Source organism: Microtus oregoni, unplaced genomic scaffold (assembly GCF_018167655.1).
Source record: "Microtus oregoni isolate MIOR12 unplaced genomic scaffold, Mior012 000014F_ref0000157, whole genome shotgun sequence".
Classification (NCBI taxonomy): Eukaryota; Metazoa; Chordata; class Mammalia; order Rodentia; family Cricetidae; genus Microtus; species Microtus oregoni.
This window is the reverse complement of record NW_024543073.1, coordinates 18324572-18337213: the sequence shown is the minus strand read 5'-3', so window position 1 is coordinate 18337213 and position 12642 is coordinate 18324572.

The window sequence follows — 12642 nt, the reverse complement described above, 5'->3', positions numbered from 1 at the left end:
CGCGGTGTCCCGCTAGCGCTTGTCACCTAGGGACCCCTCTGAGCGGCCCACCGGCCTCTGCAAGACTGCAAAACAGCAAAACAGGCATCAGCTGTTTCTTCTACCCACTCCTACCCCAACCACGGCGGTGTTTTTGCCACAGTCTAGATCGATTTTGGGCTCTGATTGATAAAACCTTTGGGTCAGAATTCCCTAGAACTGACTTTGGAACAGATGGGAGGTTATAATTTGTGCATGAAAATAAAAAATTAAAAAAAAAAACGGACAGGGAGAGAGTATTTAAAACTTCAAAAGGACGAGATGGACCACGTTAATATGAAAGAAATACAAGAAGAATATTTCTGTAGTAGAGATTAATGTCAACATATGATTTTCCAAAGACGTTCAAAATGATTAGATAGAGTGAAAATGCATCAAAGATTACAATTAGTCTAATCACAGTACGACCGACGGGAAGATAACTTACAGTTGTTAGATTGTTCAGTGGGCCTGGAGGAATAGCTCAGGCAGGTTTTCTCCACATTACGTCATCCTGGCGGCTTCAGGGGTCAGGGCAAACCCCTCACAAGAAAACACACGTCCAACCTCATTCCCGTCTGTCCTGATAAAATCAGGATCCCGGTCAACAAGCTTGATCGTATAACCTCTCTAAGAGAAAACTAGTGAAGTCCCCCGTCAGCAGCAAGGGCGTAGGTGAACAGGTGTTTGGTAAGGCAACCAGAACGGGGTGTCAGGCAAACCCAAGCCACATGTATCCGTAGCAAGCAGTCCAAAAAGAGAGCCTGCAAGAAAAGTCTTCCAAGAACTGTTGGGGTACATGCTGAAAGTGGAGTTCTTCCATGAAGGCAAACCTCAGGGTCACCTTACTCTCTCCATCTCCTGTAAGGAACATAAAGGAAATCTGCAAAGTCTGTGTTGTTGAAATGACAGTATGCATAATGACATTACCTTATATTACCTGTCTGTTGTGTAACTCTAAAGCAAGGCCATAATGAGGTGACGCATACCACACAGTCTTTGTCAGACAGGAATTCAAAAGGTGTAGTTTAGTAACTCCGGCTTAGACTCTGTCATGACTGGGTTCACAGTCATGCTGTGTCCTCCTTTCTGTACGTATTCAAAGCTGAGTGTGGTCATTGCACACCTTTAGTCCCAGACTTGGGAGGCAGAGGTAGGTAGATCTTTCCCTTTGAAGTCAGTCTGCTCTACATAAGGACTTCCAGACCAGCCAGGGATACATGGTGAGACCCTTCCTCCTCCCCGCCAAAAAAAAAGAAAAAAGAAAGAAAAAAAGAAAACACACAATTATGTATGTGTGCATAAGTAAATATAAAACTAAAGGTCTATGATCTATAAATAAGTTATTTGGCCCTCCCCACTCAAAATACAAAGATGGAATGGGCACAGAATAACCAATAGGAACCTTCTATCTCAAGGAGGAAATAGGAGGCACCAAGTTGTCTGTAATGATACCCAAGCCAAGCCAGACAAAAGTTGGAGGATCCTTAATCAGGATTCAAATTCTGGGCACCGTTTTCTGCAGCTCTTGCCTCTGGGCAGTTCTACCTGTCGACTGGTGCATCTCAGACATGCCTGAGTTAGGCTGGGTTTCTCAGTCTCCTTTCTCTAGTTGAACTTTGAGGCATCCAAAGATCCATTAGACTGTGTGTCCACACCTTTTAGTTGAAGCTGATAGTCTGCCTACTCATGTAACGCCTTTGAAAACTGTATGGAGGAACAGAGCTGGATCTGACCCAAAAGCCCTTCCCAGAGGGCAAACTCTCACAGTTCTGGAAGTGCCACGTGAAGCCTGTAAACTACAAGAGCCAGCTTGGCAAGATACCCTTCAAGTGTGACGGTGGCACTTCTATCCGAGGGGTAAACAGCAGCTGTCCAACTGGACTTGAGGCCCACGGCTTCCTCGTCCGTGACTTTGACGACAATGACGGCAACCTTCTGTCTCAAATCACAAACAGCCATGTAGTCAGAGATGCTCTCAACATGTGTGGGCCATGCTGACAATCACAGTGTCTCCAGATTCCCAGAATTTAGGGCCACCTTCCAGCATCTTACCAGAATGGCTATTCACTTTTCTTTCAGTTCAGAGAACTTGCTGTGAGCCACGTGACGACCCGGGGCAGGGGTACAGCGAGCACTAATTTTGGTCGGGATAGTTTGGGATAACCGCTGATAGTGTCGCCAATTGCTTCCACTCAGGGCTCGCTTGTTCATCGCCGGCAGTGCTGCGGAGGTAAACATCTTTGACAAACATGTTCCTGACACCGAAACCATTTTGTCCCCAGGAGGTACTTCACCCAAAGCCTCATGGGGCATTTTAACACACCCTAGCTGTGACATGGACAGCAGCAAAAGTGACGAACATGATGTATTTGAGAATCAGCCCACAGGGATATTACCAACACCAGTAACTTACACACCCAAAAAGTGATGAACGTGATGTATTTGAGAAATATCAGCCCCCAGGGACATTACCAATACCAGTAACTTATCGACACATAATATATAGGCAGTATATAGATATGAATGCTTGTATCATTCCACTGGTCCACCTTTCAGCAGGGATGTAGTTCCACTTTATAGATGACTTCTGCTCCCTTGACCCAAGGTATATTAGCACATCGGTGACTCTAGCATTTTCACACCATCCCAAACAGAAATGGGCACAAATGCCTATTTCTACAACATCAGATGTTGTAGCCAGTTTTTTGTTTGTCTGTTTGCTTTAAATGTAAACGGTGTTTGTTTACATCTCTTTTGGCTGAAAGGTGGACCAGTGGAATGAATTTTGGTTTTTGTTTGTTTGTTTGGTTGGTTGGTTTTGTTTGGTTTGTTTTGGAGCCTGTCCTGGAACTAGCTCTTGTAGACCAACTTCGAATTCATAGAAATCTGCCTGCCTCTGCCTCCCGAGTGATGGGATTAAAGGCATATGCCACCACCACCCGGTTGTTAGTGTCAACATTTATCTACTTCACACCAATGTGAAGCACAAGACGTGCTCCCAGGGCTGCCACTGTTGGAGGAACCAGCTTCAGATTCACCAGCACCAACAATCAGGACAGCACGGTTAGCCCTAGATGGGCCTGTGGTTGTGTTTTAAGTAAAGGCTTTTTGTCCTGGGGCATCAGTGATAGTCACATAGTCTTCATGAGTCTCAAGTTTCCACAGGGAGATGTCACCAGTGACCCCATGCTCACAGTGAAAACCCAGGCATGCTTGCAGTCCCAGCTCGGCCTCCTCAAAATTCTCAGTGGTTCTTTTGTGGCTCCCACCACATTCCTAGACCAGATGGCCGGTAGTGGTGACTTGTCTGACTCAATTTGTCAATAATAACGATGTTGAGATGTATCCCTTCCTTCTCTGCTGTGGCTTTGAGTTAGCAATACTTTTCACAACTGTGTTCCAGGGATAAACCTGTTGCAAAACCTTGACACTCAAGCCTCCTGGTCTATCTTACATGAGTCTTTCTCATGTTGGTTAAATGTCAGTAAGACTTTGGTTGTGTTCCTAGCTGCTAGTGGTGTCCTCTCATTCCCTGGTGTGTTGGTTATGTTTCTGTTGCTATGATACAATACCATGACCAAGGCAACTTCTAGAAGAATTTCTTTTGGCTGATCATTCAGAGGAAGAGTCAGTTGTGGCAAGGAAGCCATGTCAGCAAGGAAGGGGCCAGAGCAGGAAGCTGAGAGACCATCATTCCAACGACAATCATAAACCGTAAAGCAGAGATGTTGAAATGAAAGCAGGATGGGGCTATGAACCCTCGAAGCACAGGGACGCGCTTTCTCCAGCAAGGCCACAGCACCTAAAACACCACCAACTTGGGACCAAGTGTTCAACAGCTTAAGCTTACAAGGGACGTTTCTCATTTGAGCCACCGTGCCTAGAATTCCTCCCTAGCCCTAGCAATGGGGCTTTAGGGATCAGCCTGGCAAGACTTTTGCTACTTATCTGACCTTGCTAACCCTCTATCTCCACCAGAAATATAGCCTTTAAACTAATCTCTGTCTAATTCAAACAACGTCCTTTCAGGTCCATGTTTAGCATACTTCAGTGGATGTTGACTCCTTAACACTCTCCACTGTATGGCAGTTCTCGATGTCTGCTGGTCTCTCTACCACATCCCCTTCCCAAGTGCTTGGTTTTTGATGTCCTGTCTTGTTAACCTGCATCCACAGGGGTTTCTCCTCCCTCACACCCTTACCAAAGCAGGGAAGAGCAGAATAACTGGACAGGCCATTGCTGCTCCGTGCTGCTCAGTTGGCGTGTGTGTGCTTAGGAAAGCTCTGTTCTTTACCAGAGCCCCACCAGGCCTCTTCGGTATCTCTTCTGGACTTGACCTCATCTGGGACCCCCATTCTGCCTGGACCTGTATAGGAATTCTGTCAGATTCCAAGAATCCCAGTGAGTTCACTCAGCAGAGACCCCCTCATCCTTGATATCCAATCAGCTCCTTATTCCCCTGATTGTGGTTTCTGATCACTTTGGTTTGTCTTCAGCCAGACTTCTATTACGTTGGGTTCTCAAGAGTCCCTCAACACTGATGTATCTCTTGGTCATTTTCCGCCCCCTAACAGCTCTAGCTGTTTTTGTGGTGTTCAAAGTCCAGGTCAGCCTTTCTCTTCTAGTGTGGCAACCGGGACACTTCCTTGGATAGTCCCAAATAAAGTCTCCCAGTTATTTTAGCAAATGTGAAAGCAATTGTTTTTCTTTAATTCAATACTGAGACAATGTTTGGGAGCTGTTGGCTTCAAAGAGGAAAAAGACAGAGTGTAATTCAGGAACTTTGTCAAATGTCTAACTTAGACCTACTGGTTTTTTTTTTTTTTTTTGGTTTTTTCGAGACAGGGTTTCTCTGTAGCTTTGGAGCCTGTCCTGGAACTCCCTATGTAGACCAGGCTGGCCTCGAACTCACAGAGATCCGCCTGCCTCTGCCTCCCGAGTGCTGGGATTAAAGGCATGCGCCACCACCGTCTGACCCAGAACTACTGTTCTTTAACAGTATCCAAGGTTGAGTTACAGAAAACAGAATTGACTATAGCTATTTCAGAGACAAAGTCTCCGTAGGGAATCGAATGTCTCATGGAATCTTCTCTAGCGCTGAAGAAATTGATTCTCAGATGAAATGCCTCAATAACTGCCCTTGTCTAGGAAGCGCCTGGTGGAGCTGTCCATTCTGGGACTGCATCACACTGGTTCCAATCTGAACATGAGTATCCTGTCTCTGTCTTCTGAATTCAAGATCCACAGGGAATGGACAGAAACCGAAGGCCTTAGCCCCCCCAGCAGCAAGGAAGCGTGGAAATTGTAGTTCCAAGCATCAGTAGCGATGAGAAAGCGAGGTGGGGGCTATTGAGATGGATGGACAACAAGGGCGTCCTTGCTAGGCGTGGGTGGGTGCCAGCCTTCTGCCTGTGAGGAGGCTGTGTCAAGGCAGTCTGGAAACATTTATGAATCTTGTCTGCTCTTATGAAGCCCAAGATAAGCTCTTTTTGACCCCGGTGTACTAAACAGGACAATCGCCCTCACGGCAAAGAAAGGATTTAGAGTTAAAACTACACTGGCGATTAGCAAGCTTTCCCCATTTCGTTAAACTAGATACAGAAACCATTTCCTCTTCCTCATCTGCTCAGCAGCGCTCCCTGGTGGAAAGTAGCACTCATGTCTCCAACACTCGGCTTTCATCTATTGCTAAGGCATGTTTATTTAAATAACTTGAATATTTATTTGATCAAAGTAGACCAAAATCTAAATGCTGCAAAATGCAACCACCCCCAAAGTAAGCAACACAACAACATAAACAAGTCCCCGAACAAAACATCGAACTTTTAAGGCTTCTCAAACTAAAACTTCCTGATTGGGCATGTTGGTGACTGCATGCTTCCTACCTCTCCTGAAAATGTTCCTCCTCCCCGCCTTTCTCACCCTAACAATCTAAATATGAGTTTATGGAGGAAGCTGAATTGAGAGGGACTCGGACATGTAACCGCAAAGAGTCTTAACTGCAGATGTCAACAGGCAAGGGACTCTGGAAGAACATTGTTCAGTGAGTGAAAAGAGAACTAGAGGGTAGTTGTCACTCTGACACATCCCTCTGCCCTGCTTGCCTACACAAGAGGTCTAGAGAGAGGTTCAAGTCCATATTCTTGGCCAGAGTGACAGTCTTAGGGTTGGGAACCTTCGAGTTTGTCCCTTGCCAGAGGCATTCAGCGTGATCTATTGTTGCAGAGGTGGTGTAGCTGCAAGAGAATCCCCAAAACATGAGGCTGGATCTGGGGCAGAGACTGAAGATTTGCATCTCATTAGCGGGGGGGGGGGGCATTTGAAGACTGAAGTGCACTGGGAGTGGAGGCAAGCAGGAAGGGGGGGGGGGACGACAAGAAAACTGAGCTTGGAAGAGAAACAGCTTCTCTTTTGTTGACAGTGTGCTAGTTAGCCAACTAATTAACCCAGGGAGCTGCCGAACTGCTCCAACCAAGGCCAAGAGCGCTGGCCTGGTTAGTTGTTATTACCAACCTGTCACACCTAGAGTCACCTTCGAAGAGGGAACTTCAACCGAAGAACTGAGATTGACCAGCAGTCCTGTTTGTAAGGAACTGTCTTGATTTAGATGTGGGAGATCCAAGGCCCCTTTGTGGCTGGCATCATTCATGGGCAGGCGGGCCTGGGCTGAATAAAAATTAGCAGAGAGTGAAAGAGGAAGGGAGGGAGAAAGGAGAGAAGAGGGGAGGTGGGGAGGGGGGAAGGGACAGAGGGAGACAGAGGCAGAGAGCAGTAAGCAGTGTTCCTCTATGATTTTGATTCAGTTCCTGCTCTGACCTCTCTCAAGGAAGAACCAAAACACAGAAGTGTAAGCTGAAAAATAAACCCATTCCTTCTTAAATTGATCTTTTTCAGGGTGTAAACACAGCAGCAGGGAACAACTATGTTCTCTAACATCCCCAAAAGGGTCTGGAATCTCCTAGGCCAGCCTCCAGTCACGCTTCTGAGGGATTATATGAACTGACTGGCTGATCAGAATTTCAGACCGGTCAGGAAGTGGTGGCACACACCTTTAATCCCAGCCCTTGGGAGGCAGAAGCAGGTGGTTCTCTGTGAGTATCTCATAGTCAGCCTGGTCTACAGAGTGAGTTCCAGGACAGCCAGGGCTACATAGAAAAAATCCTGTCTTGAAAAGCAAACAAATAAACACAAAAATATTTCAGGATTGTGGAAAGACAGGAATATTGCAGGTCCAAAGGCTAATCACCATATCTTGGGCTAGTTCCAGCTTTCCACACTGGCCATTTTCTGGTAACCTCTGTGTCAGAATTAACACCCTGTGACTAACAGACAAAACACTTTGGCAATCTATTGGCTTAGCAGATCACTGGCCTCCACCAACCAAAACCTCAGACGGCATCTTGGGCCTATAGAAAAGCTCCCCCATCCTGCTGTGTCTGCCTTTCTGACACACCCACCCATTTTTTTTTTTTTTTTTTTTTTTTTTTTTTTTTTTTTGATTTTCGAGACAGGGTTTCTCCGTAGCTTTTTGGTTCCTGTCCTGGAACTAGCTCTTGTAGACCAGGCTGGCCTTCACCCATGTATTTTTAAACTTTCCTTGATTTGTGGCTTTCTTGGCCTCTAAAACTATCAAACTTCTCAAAACTGCTTCCAGGCTGGGTCATGGAATTTGGAGTTGTCTTAATTTGGGCCATGGTCACTCAAAATAGCTCCAGAATAACCATTTCTTCCTCACTTTAAGATGAGAGGCAGGATTTGTGTCAACAGTTGGTCTGACTGGGTTAGACTCTGCTGGTGCCTGGGGGAGTATCTTGGCTAACTGACTTGAAGTGCTAAGGCCCCCTGGAGAGTCTCCTTAGCTTAGGTCCTGGGCTGCATAAACAAGAGAAAGACAGGTGAGCTGGAGCAGCCTTTGTTCTCTTCTTCCCAGGGATGTAATGTGACTCATTGCTTCACGTGCCTGCTGCCTTGACTTTGAGTGGAAAATGAGGACATGACTGCCCCTAGGTGTGGCTGACGGGGTTTGATTGTAGATAATAAAGGGGAGAACAGTCAGGCTTCTGGAAGGGTCCAGACTGAACGCCGCCAGCAGACTGGGCCATGAGAGGAGCTGGGAGAGGAGGGAGATCAAGAAAGGAAAGGAGAGGGGTCAGGGCTAGTGGACCAAGAGAAGTGCTGAGCAGAGCCACAGGTACTGAGGGAGACATGTTCTGGGTTTCTTTGAAGCCTAACAGATGTCCCCACAACGATGGACTGTCCTGTCCTAGTGTGAGACAAACGTCCCCTTACCTGCTTTCATCAGGGTACGACGTATCACAGAGGCAGGAAAGACAGACAGACAGACAGACAGACAGACATACTAAAGGGCATGTGCCAAATGCCATTGGGCAATGAAGAGGCACATCTTGAATGTCTGTGACTGTTCACTGTATCATGAGGCTGGAGAAGGCTGGGGCTAGAGGACACCACCTGACAGCAAGTATTAGACGCATCTTGTGGGAACAAACCATACAGACGTCCCCAGCTGAAGTCCCAAGATGTGAAGCAGGCAGCGTTCACAGTGACAAGTCACTATTTCCTATTCTCACCAAGATGCCTGAGGAGAGCAAGAAACCACATTCCTAGCATTGGTCAGGAATCTTTTTTGGAAGGGAGACAGAAGCCGGGCCAGGAAGCGCTTCAGGTGTGGAAGCTTAGCTGATGTCACCCTGTCAGGCTCACTCTGGCGACTGTGAAAACAACACCACGTTTGAATCCTGGTACAGGTCTAACATGAAAGAACCAGCGGGAGTGAGGAAGAGACAGTTTGGTTTTCTATGTTGTGCCTTTGTTTTAAATATCACCACGGTCAGGATAATGAACATATTCATGCCTAAATTTCACTTTCGGATTCTTTTCTTCAAAAAAAAATTTGTGTGTGTGGTGTGTGCATGTATGTGCATGGCTGTGGAGGCCGGAGGTCAACATTGGGTCAATTGCACTCCATCTTAGTTTTTGTTTGTTTCTGACAGGGTGGTCTCAATGTCTCTAGGTATCTGAGGATGACTTTTGACTCCTGATCATCTTGCTCTACTTCCTAAATTTTAGGATTACAGGTGTGAGCCATCACACATGTTCCCTTCACCCTCATCTCCCCACTTTGTTTTTGAGACAGGGACCCACTGAATGTGGAATTCATTGGTTGGCTTGATTGGCTAGTCAATAATCCCCCAGGATCCTCCTGTTTCTGCCTCCCCAGTGCTGGCTTTATAAGGTGTATGCTAGCCGGGTGGTAGTGGTGCACGCCTTTAATCCCAGCACTTGGGGGATAGAGGCAGGTGGATCTTTGTGAGTTTGAGGCCAGCCTAGTTTATAAGAGTTAGCTCCAGGGCAGCTAGGGCTCTTACCCAGAGAAAACCCTGTTTTGAAAAACAAAGCAAACAACAACAACAAAATAAGATGTACGCTGTCACGCCTGCCCTTTTGCCAGGTACTTGGATGGAATACAGACCCTTGCTTACATGCAGTAGCCCCTGGGCCTTCCATCTCCCCAGCCAGACTCTTCTCTCTCCCTACCGCCCATCATTCTGTGTGCTCTGCCCCCACTGCTCCCACCTCTCCTCCCATCCAGACACTTCTTCCCCTGATCCCAGTCCCCCTCAGCATTTCCTAGAATTTTATAGAGATGTGATCACACAACCTGTCTTCCTTTGGGGTCTGGCTCTTCCACTGGGTGTCCTTGGGATCTGGCCACCATGTACCCTGTTTCAGCAGTGTACTCTGGTTTATTGCAGAACAGTATTTCAGTATACAGACTGACGAATCAGCCGTTTATTGTTGTTTCCAAGTCTGCTGGTATCCCAGGGGTGCTGTGGAATAATCCCATACACCGTGAAAACGCGTTGCTCTCATTGTTAATAAAAAGCTGATTGGCCGGTAGCCAGACAGGAAGTACAGGTGGGACAACCAAACTGAGAATGCTGGGGAAGAAGGGCGGAGTCAATAGCATCACCAGGAGACCCAGAGGGAGCTGCTGGAGGACAGGTAAAGCCACGAGCCACCTGGCAATACACAGGTTAATAGAAATGGGTTAATTTAAGTTGTAACAGCTAGTTAGCAATAAGCCTGGGCTATTAGCTGAGGATTTATATTTAATATTGTCTCTGCATAGTTATTTGGGAAGTGGCTGTTGGAACAGGAGAACTCCACTTACACAGGGGTTTGGCAGATGTGGGCGGCGTCTGGGTAAGATGTCGAGGAGACACTTTCCACAGACCTGGATCACTTCATGAATGCTGCTGTTTTGGTTGGGTGGTGTTCCATTATAGTTACTATCTACCAGCAGGGTCTCTGTGTAGAGTGTCCCTCCTTATCCACAGAAGAAGCAGCGCAAGACTGCAGTGGGTGCCAGAAACAGCTGATACATAGGTCCCTGGACCCTATATGTACTGCTTTTTAATATGAATTTTACCTATGAATATATACATATGCATAATATACTAATGTATGAGAAAGTTTTATCTATAAATTAAATATAGTAAAAGTAACAATAGCAAGGATAAACTAGAATGATCAGGATGATACCTAAAGTTATATAAAATACTTAAGTTGTTTATTTCTGGAATATTCTAGTCAGTATTTTCAGGTGCCAGTTGATCATAAGAAACCAAAACCACTGGAAGTGGAATTGTGGCCAAGTGGGGACTACTATACAGCTCAGCCCTTGGGTCAGTGGAACTGTGTCTTACACCTTCACATTCCTCCTGGTACTGGATGCTTGGGTTCTCCTTAGACCCCTGCCATGTCCCTTACCATCTTCTCATTCTTTCCCATACTCTCTTGAGTCCACGTCTCCAGCATCCAGGCAAACTGAGCTGCTCACCGTTCATGCTAGCACAATGCCTGGCACGGCACCCTTGTCCTGCGCATGCTCAGACCACACTACCTGCGCGCCCGCCCGCCCCACCCCCTCCCTTCAGGCTCCTCGGCAGTCTCCTCAGCTCTCTCGTGAGTAGGACAGTGATCGCGAGGCAGATCCGAGACGAGACAAAGAGACTGACAACATCGGATTGACGGCCTCAATACAGACCTGCCAGATGTAAGAATTAATGTACGCCAGAGGAGGCATCACGGACCGGGGAAGAGAAGGTTTGTCAATAAATGGCATAGGAACAATTGATGAGCTCCTTGGAAAAAAAAATCAGTTTAGATAATTATCTCAGCCTCCTCCAAAATTAATTCCAGATTTATTGATGAGGTAAGTTAAAAAAAAAAAAGACCCAGAGGGAATGACGAGCGAACATTCATCAAGTCAGTGGGAGGAGGAGGGCTGTCTCCTTAGCTTGGATTTTCATGATGTTCATAATGGGGGAAAAAATCAATAGTTTAAAAAAATATCGGTGCAACTTCTGTATGTTAGAAAGGCAATAAAAAAAAACAAAAAAAAACAAAAAAAACCAACTCTATGAGCTAAAAAAAAAAATAAGTACTGAATAGGGTCACTGAAGGCATTGTGCCTCCTCACTGCTATCCATCTCCTCCCCCATTCCCCCCCATCACCCCCCACTCCACTACCCACCCCTCACCCCCACTCCCTACAGGAGGGACCCTGGGGCTATGAGAAGCCAGTGGTTTAATAGCCCTGCAATATTATTAACAGGAGCAATCAATCTCACAGCCCCTGGGCTGTAAGGTAGGTAAGGCCAGTCTCATTTGACAGTTGAGGAAACTGAGCCTCAGGTGTTGTCAGGCAGCAGGAGAGCCAGGATTTGATCACCCTAGGCCATCTGCTTCCCACCCAGCCAGCCTGCCCCTTGAAATGGTTCCTTGGCAAACAAATAGGCAGCTTCAACTCCGTTGGTAAAGCGCTTGTGTTGCAAGCTTTAGGACCTGAACCCACTAAAGACAGGTGCGATGACCTGCTCCTATAAATTCAGTGCTGGGAAGGAAGAGGTCCCCGGGGATCACTGGCCAGCAGAGCCTGCCTGTTCCTTGAGCTCCAGGCCTCTAGAGACCCTGGCTCCCAGAGAACAATGTCTGAGATTCATCTTCAGCTTTCACGTGCACATGGGTGCTAACACACAGACACATAGACATACACACGACACTCACAGATAGACACACAGAGATAGACATACATGCACATACGCACAAGCACACACACACATCATACTATACCTCCTCCCACAATGTACCCAACAGGCAGGTTTTGCCTCTGCAGCCTGAACCCCAAAGGACCCCCATTTTGAAGAACTATGAATAACGAGCTATAAGAAAACAGTGAGGACCTGGAAGCAGGGAGAAGAATCGACTCAACAGACGGACGGAGCGCTGGACAAAGAAACAAAACCCTGGCCCTGGAAAAGGCCTGTGTGGCTAGGGTTTTCCTTAGGAGCTCCTTAGGTGACTGTCCTCAGCTCCCATCAGGTAATCCAGCCTCCAAAGGGATCCCTACCAAGGCATTAGACATTTGAGTATCCAGGAGCCAGGTTCGTCCCTGCAGTAGGGTAGGCTGCCTGTCCCCTGGAATCTTTGTCCCTCCCAGTCTTGCCCCTTATGGTGGTGATGACTGTCTAAACCCAGTGATAATTTATGTTAATATAATCCATTTTAAAGTGTGATGGAGTGGAGGGAGGCCTTGGT